Genomic DNA, 8,040 nt, shown 5'->3' with positions numbered 1-8,040 from the left:
TCCTGGCTTCTCGTGGAGGCCCTGGGCTGTGTGGGCCGCGCGCTTTGTGAGGGCTCCCGGAGGGTCCCCACAGCCCTGCCCTCAGGCCTCGGCCTCCCTGCGCCTGGGACAGAGGCACGGGGGCACGGCTGAGGGGACACGGGGATACGGAGGGAAGAGGGCTGCAGAAATGGCAGTGAGAGCAGACCTCAGGCAGAGGGAAATGTGGGGAACTGGCTAGGGGAGCCTGCATGGAAAACAGCGACCGGGAACAGGCAGGCACGGAAGCGGCACAGCAGGAGGAGGAGATACTGGGGAAGGAAAGAGCCAATGACACTGAATCATATCAAACTTGGGCACACCTCTCAAACTGGTTCTAACTGAGGATCTGGGGGGTTTTAGTCTCAGGACCATGGGCTCCATACTGGTTTTCTGTAATTCAGAAGCTGTTTTTCTCTACTGCTTCCTTTTTCTATGGAGTGACCATCATCCTTTCTAAATGTTACATCTGCTCAGGTTTACTGATCTTTTGAAGACTGATGTCTAACCTGAGAAGTTAAGGAAATAGGCTAAAGTCTGCTATCACACAGGAGGAGAACGTTGTAACATTGACTCTATGGAACTTTAGAGCAATCAGACTCAGCTTGGTTGCATTTCACCATGAGGGTAAAATGGGCAGTGTTTCTGTTCCTGTTAGTGCCAGTAAGCAAAGATCACAACACAGCCCATTTTATGCTCTTCTAGAGCATAATTGTCTAAAAATTTACAATGCTCTGAGTCCCTGCAGAGTTCTGGTTTGTACATTACTGGATGGTACACCTGGAAATGGAAGCACCTGGTTGAAAGTATAATTCACATTACAGGTTTGCTTTTACATTTTGGGAAGGACTGACTGCATTCCCTGTGGACAATAACTGTGTGAAGTTTGCCTATTTGCTTTGAGGCACAAAAAGCCTGGAGGAATGGAACTTCATAGATCTCCAGTCTTTTTAACACTGAAGAATATTAGGATTATTGACAGTCCTATGTTATAGTTTTCCTCAGAGGAGCTACTGTCTTAGCATAGACTGCAGCAGCAAAGTTCAGAAATTAGTCTTTGACCATCAAAAACCAAAACCATAAACATGAGAGTACAAATGTATCATTAATGGAAAAACTATTCTAAGTTAGCAGAATGAAACAGAATTCTGGAAAAATCTTATGTTGTAGCACCATCTTACAGCTGTTGGTGTGTTAGAAAATGAAGTTTTTTAAAGGAAAGACATTGCTCTAAGAAAGAAAATGTGGGTTCTGATGAAATTTAAAACTCAGAAACTAGCACATTATGTTGCAGGAAATGCAATTTTTTTTCTCCCCTTTTTCTTTTTTTTTAATGGCACAAAGTGTAACTGAGGGGGAAGAGTTCACAAAAGTGAATTTAGAAAATGTTTCAGAAGTGAAGCTTCCTACCCAAAGGCCAAAGGAAAAGCAGATGAGTCAAATGGGAACATTGGGTGATTGTGGCTGTGATTTGTTACACAGGTCTGATGAGTCAAAAAGTCATTTTACAAAATTCAAGAAAATTAACTGCTCTATCAGTGGATCAAGGAGAAAATAAAATGAAAAGCTTTCTTTGAAGTTTTTGAGACTTGACTGCTTTTGTGTTTGAAGCTGAGAAGGCTGCTGTAGGCTGGGATAGAGTTCAGTGTCACTTATTAAAGGAATGACTGTGTTTTGTGGAGGGTGCTTCATCGCCTCTAATTATGGCAAAGGAGCTGTTCTCCCCAGAAAGAGGAGTCTGACTCCAACTGCACTTCTCACTGTCTGAGAATGACCATTCAGCATGATTAACAGTTCTCTAAGAGTTTCCTTCAGAAAAAAATTCAGTGGGACAAGTATTTGACATTAAGCTTCACAGCTTTTGACTCCTGCAGACATTTGGCATGTGCTTGATTTTTCATATGGCAAATTACTCACAATAACAACTCAGGATTATGTAAATGTAATGACACATGTGAAACATATACCAATGGTTTCAGAATCAGGATCAAGTCCATCAGATCAAAGGTGTGCAGTTGCTGGCTCTCATGGAAGGGGATGAGATGGCAAGAACCTGAATGTTTCAAGATAAAACCTGCATTACCTTCGCTTGACTCGAAATTTTGCAAAGCATAAGATCTTTGGTAGATCACTAGCTGCTAGAAAGGTGACTTTAATTTCATTCTGTCGGTCATATCAGTACATCCTAATCTTAATCTATATCTGTATCTTAATCACTGTGCTGTAATCAGGTCATGTCTTTTTAGTGTTCTTCAAAATTACTAATTGCCCTTTGTAATCAGGCTGCTGTGCTAATAGTAAAGTTTCTTCTACAAGTTTCTGTTCTGGTTTGTGTAGGAAGAAGAAAAAAGATTTTGCTTGTAATTTCAAGATGCTGTAAGAAATAATTACTGTAACTTTTTTTCTAAATCATATACACTCAGATTGTTTCAGAAATTGTTTTTCTAAAAGCCAAAAAATAGAGGCGAAAATAAAGAAGTGGTAGGGTAAAAGTTTGATGCAATATGGTCTTCAAAAGAAGTCACCATAAAAAATGCACGATAAGAACTAGAAATTGTAGGATTATAGTTATAAATAAATTTTGTCTTTTGGTCTTAAGCACTGTTAGTATTACTTTTTCCATATACAAACTAAACTGCTTACTTTTGAACAGTTTTATTTACAGCAAACCTTACCAACCTACATCTCTCTGGTCTTCCTTTGCTCTTGGTGGTCTTTGTATTCGACAACTACTTTTGTCTACCTCACATGAAGGAATAAAGTCAAATAGTTCTGTGGCATAAATTCACAGCTGTCATTTTGCATTCAGTGCTGAAGTGTTATTTCCTTTACAGGAAATAGCCTACATATACGTGTATATGTATATGTTAAAAACAAAAATATGTATGAGAGTGCTCTAGCCACTTGGAATCTAAAGCTGAGCAGCAATTTTATTGGAGAGAAACCACAAACAGTGAGAAACCCAGTAATTATTTATCATAAATCAGCATTAAAAAAACCCCACAGACTTATTAAAAATTAATTTTATAATGCCACTTCTAAACAGCAGGGCTTTAACTCTGTTATTTAAAACTTTGTTGAAATTGTTAAAATTCAGCAAGCAATGTAGCTTGGTGACATGAAATAAAGTGTTTTCAATGTAAATCAAGAACATTTTGTGTGCTGCTTCTCCCGCTCTTGCTGGCCACTTAACTACCTCAACTACTTCTGAAAACCTAGAGCAGGACAACAGAGAAGGGAAATACTAAAATGCAGTAATAACCTGTAATTTATGGCCTATCTCAAATTTCCTGAGGAAGTCAGGCTAAGAACAGTCTAGTTTTTACCTCTGGAAGAGTGAGAGCAAACTGCTGACCCACAGGCTGGAAGCTCTCCATTTCTAGTAGAGTGCTCATCAAGGCAGTCGTGAATCGACGCCCTGTTTTCTCCTTGTAACCGGAGGGAAATAGACTACAAAATTCATGTAATAAAATATAAAATAATGGGAAATAGAGAAATAAATCCCTGGAAAGTTATATGGAAATGAGTATCATGAGAATTCAGAATGTTTTGCTTTGCCTGAAATCCCTATTTGTTTTTTCAGGTGAAAAAACTGCGAGTTAGTGAAAAGCTCTCTGTGTTTATTAAAAAATATTAAGCAGTAACTTTGTACTCCCCCATTACATGCCTGGCTGCAATGGAGAATTAGTGATACCCTTTTCCACTTTGGTAGGAATGTAAACAACTTCACAACAGATGTTCTTTATAAGGACAAAGCCTGCTATTTGCATGATGATATCTCTGTTTGAGTCTTATATCCAAGATTTTGTTTAATTCCATCTGGAAAGGCTTCACTGGATCCCTTTAGCTTACTAAAGCAAAGATTATTCTTTTGTGGGTTTAAATCTAAGTTTTCTATTTTCTTTGGTCAGAGAACACACCACCTGCTCTCTTTGCTGATTGGTAACTGTGCTGTTATACAGGTATACACATTGTTCCTCTGCAGTGGTTTAGAGTCTTGAATATGTTTCAGTTGTTTCTTTTACTGGGTCAGAGAGTCTATCCTAAAACTTTTATACTCTGCTATTCTGTACTATTTGGATAAGCAACAAATGAGGCTCTCATTTTGAAATATATATCAGAGCTCTTATTTATCTTGGCATAAGGGTAGTAACTTGCTTAATGAAGAATTTTTTTTCAGATTTGGAGTGCATATCGCAGTACAAAACACAGCCTTGGATTTGCATTTTCATAGTAAATTTTCTTAATTATTTGTATGGGAAATTTTAGCTTGCTTTACATCAATACTGGTTACCCCTAAGCTGGTACCCAATGGAAGCTACATTCAGAAGCACTGGATACATGCCCATGGGCTAAACAAGGCAGCAGCAGCAATTATTCCAGATTCCATGCAAATTCCCAGACCAAGAAGGTTTGAGGAAGGGCTGTCTCAGTTTGACTAAAACACAGACCTTGAATCTGAAAACTTGCTGCATTGAAACTTCATGGTCTCATAAAACCTCTTATTAAAATAGGGCCAGATGGTATTTTTTAGTGACAAACTGTTTTCTAAGGAAGTTTCAATTCTAATAATTTATTCTGAAAAATAAACAAACAAACAAGCTACTGTCCCCACTCCCTCAAAATATCCTGAAGTTTTCAGAATACTTCTTTCCTTGAGGATATTGTGGAAAAGGTATGTTCTACCTGCAGGTTTTACAAGCTGCTTTGTAAAATCCAGCCTTATAAATATATCTCTGTAAAACTGGACCCTCTTCATTCTTCAGAGCCCTTTGCAGGCAGAGGTACATATTTAATAAAGACTTAACAATGATAAATAACACTACATAAACTTTACTGCCTATTGATTCTGGTGTTATGCTGTAATTTCATCTTTTTTAAAGGTGGCATAAAAAAAAGAAAACCTAGAGTTAGGTTTCTATCCCTTCCATATTCCTTCCCATTGATGCTTCTGGAAGACAAGCTACCTTTAATCCTGAAATTTTCAAAGGCTTCATGGCACACATCGGCACACATCTGCCAGGACTCAGAGCATAGGCAGGATAATAAAGCATAAAGCATTCCATTTGAGTAGAAAGTCACAGCTGCAGTAAGCATGTATTATCAATTGTGCCACATTCATAAATTGATAATTTGCATTGTATTGCAGTCACTTCTTTCCAGAAGCATTAAACATGTCTATTCACAGATTGTGTGAAAAGTATATAAATAATTCTGCTGGGTTTGTCTTTTTACAGCTTGTCTTTTGAGAAAGAAGATAACAGAAGGAAAGTGAATTAGAATAAGAGGCAAAAATGTTGCTCTTTTAAAAATAATTACTTTTTTCTCATGTTGAAAAATAAATCAGAATATTTAAAATATCTGCACTAAGTCAGTTCTTTGAATACAAAATTAATACCCATAGTTGAGACAGCAGAGTTTATAAAAGTGAATAACACACAGTGCTTTCATACATGCTTTCATGCATGTTTTGGCCTATTCCTTATTCTTTTAAAATATATATCATATTTAGGCTACTCTTGATGTTGTTTTTAACTCTGCTCTTCCACTGCTAAAATAAATAAATGTACCTAAACAGAGCCTATGTACTGCCAAAAAATAGAGAGGGTTAAACAATGCCCATTTTAGAGCACCAGAAGAATCCTGCAATGCTGATTTGCATTGCATAAATTTTGTAGGGACTGTACGTGTATATGTTCAATTCAGAGCTATCTCAATACAACTAAAGACTAATAATGTTATTCCCCATACTCATGAAAAGGAAAAGAGGTGGTCAAATAAAATGCAGGTGTGATGGTTTAACCTCAACAGCAAGCAAGGTCGTTGAGTAGATTTTGGATGAACAAAAAATTATCAAGAACCTAGAAGTAAATGGAAAGTGGGAAAAACTACAACATGATTTTATCAAGGAAGGATTGTATCAGACTAACTTAATATCTTTATTTGATAAGATAATTGTCCCAGAGAAGAGTAATGCAGTAGACCTAATCCACCTTGATCAAAATAAGGCATTATATTGTTTGTTGTAGGAAGTTACTGAGGGTGGAAAGGATGAGCTTTATTACTGAGGGTGGAAAGGATGAGCTTTAATGCAAGCACTGAAGGTGGAAGAGGAACTTAGTAAAGGGTTATATTAAAATGTGGTCCTGTAAAAAATGAGAATATCAAAATGAAAGGAGTTTGCTAGTAGAACTCCTCTAGGACTGATCTTGGCACTGATTTAAATAGTATTCTTGAACTTGGTGAAGGAAGGAGAAGGGGTATGGCACTAAGAAATGACACTAAATTGGAATGACTAGAATATCAGAAAAAATAAATGACCTCATGGACTGATAAAATGGAAATCTACTAGTACAGAAACTAGAGGGTGGTGCTTGGGAATTAATATCATGTTCTTTTAGCATAACCCGGTGTCTTGATAATTGGTGTCAATAGTGAGGGGAAGCAGTTTAATGCATTAATCAGCTGTGGTGGACCATGAGCCATCATTGTGTCATGACCATGCATCAGTTTCAGGGTATACTGCACGAAGACTCTTCAGTGAAGACCGCTAACAAAGCGTTAATTTTGCTTTACAAGGTGCTGGTAAGACAACTCTCAGAATATTGTTTACAGTTCTCCTGACCCACATTGATGCACAGCAGGTGCAGAGTGGGCTGGTTAGGGAAAAGGAGTACCTGTTTTTGCAGCTGAGATGAAAATAGCTTATCTGGCAAAACAAAGCTTGAAAGGGCATATGGTTTTCTTTATAAGTACATGTGGGGGGAGATGTGAGGGAAGGCAACTTTTATGTTAACGGATAACACTATTTCAAGATCAGATACTTACAAACAATTATGAATAAATGAGAAATTTAAAAGAAGGCTCTTGGCAATCTGTGCAAAGCTCTGGAACTGCTTACAGACAAGGTCACGGAGGCAGGGACCTGAACTACTTCCAGATGGAAATTTATAAATTAATAAAGGGCATGCGTGACATGGTGAAGAGATCATGTGTCAGAATATAAAGTTTGGGATATAAAGCTTTGGATACCTACTGACATTGCCAGGGAAGCTTAATTGGAAACTTGTTTGTGTACTTACTTTATACAGTCCCTAAAATGAAATGTTTCCAACTAGTCCACATGTCAGCCCTTCTATTCTGCATTCCCCGGGACTCTTACGTTTCTTCTTGGTGCAAAGTATGGGAGAAGGGGACTGCCCTTTCTTAAATGGTAAGATTAGAAGCAGGCAAAAATGGAATAATTTTTTAGGATGACAGGTGTTGACTGGATTTAACCTACCTATATGCTCAGGGTTAAACTGATCACCTGACTGAGATTAGGAAGTATTTCTTCTAATCATAGTGGTTGGGGTTATGGCAGGTACTGTATTCCTCTCTGACATACATTGTCTAAAAAGGCATGAGTTTTTTCTTCATGAAGCACCTGCTCTTGCAGACTTCTAAGATGTGACTGATCAAGAAATCTCATGACTTTAGTATCTTCTACTGTCCTCCAGTGTTTTTCAAACTTATTCTCCTGAAGTATGAGGGGGTGTGACTATAATGTAGGAGATTATTTCAGTACATAGCATGCTTGATCAATGTTTGCTTTTTCAGATTTTTTAGGAGTTTCCTCTGAATAAGAAAAAGTTACTTTTGTTGAGGTAGCATGAGGCTGAATAAGAGGAAGTTAAGGATACTTCATAAGTATTAGTAAGTGTGAGAACTAAAAGATTGCTAATTTTTGTGAACCAGAAATTCATGAGACCTCACAGCAGGAAAAGTCCTTTAATTGGTGATTCTAGCCCAAAGGACCCAGAAAGCATTTCAAAGGGTATCAAACTTTGTTAACCTGGATTCTAAGGCCTTTCTATCTCAGGTATTGCACTAATACACTTAGAGATGCCTCATCTTATTAAATGATTGAGATTCTTCAGACTTTGTAAAATCCATTTAAACACTGTTTTTCTTCCTGTTTTGGTTCTTGACAACTGCTGCCTGGAAAGAAATGCTTGGAAAGAGGTAGTGCTTTATCTCATT

Source organism: Hirundo rustica, chromosome 8, assembly GCF_015227805.2.
Source record: "Hirundo rustica isolate bHirRus1 chromosome 8, bHirRus1.pri.v3, whole genome shotgun sequence".
Lineage (NCBI taxonomy): Eukaryota > Metazoa > Chordata > Aves > Passeriformes > Hirundinidae > Hirundo > Hirundo rustica.
The sequence above is the reverse complement of the archived record's forward strand: the minus strand, read 5'-3'. Positions refer to the sequence as shown.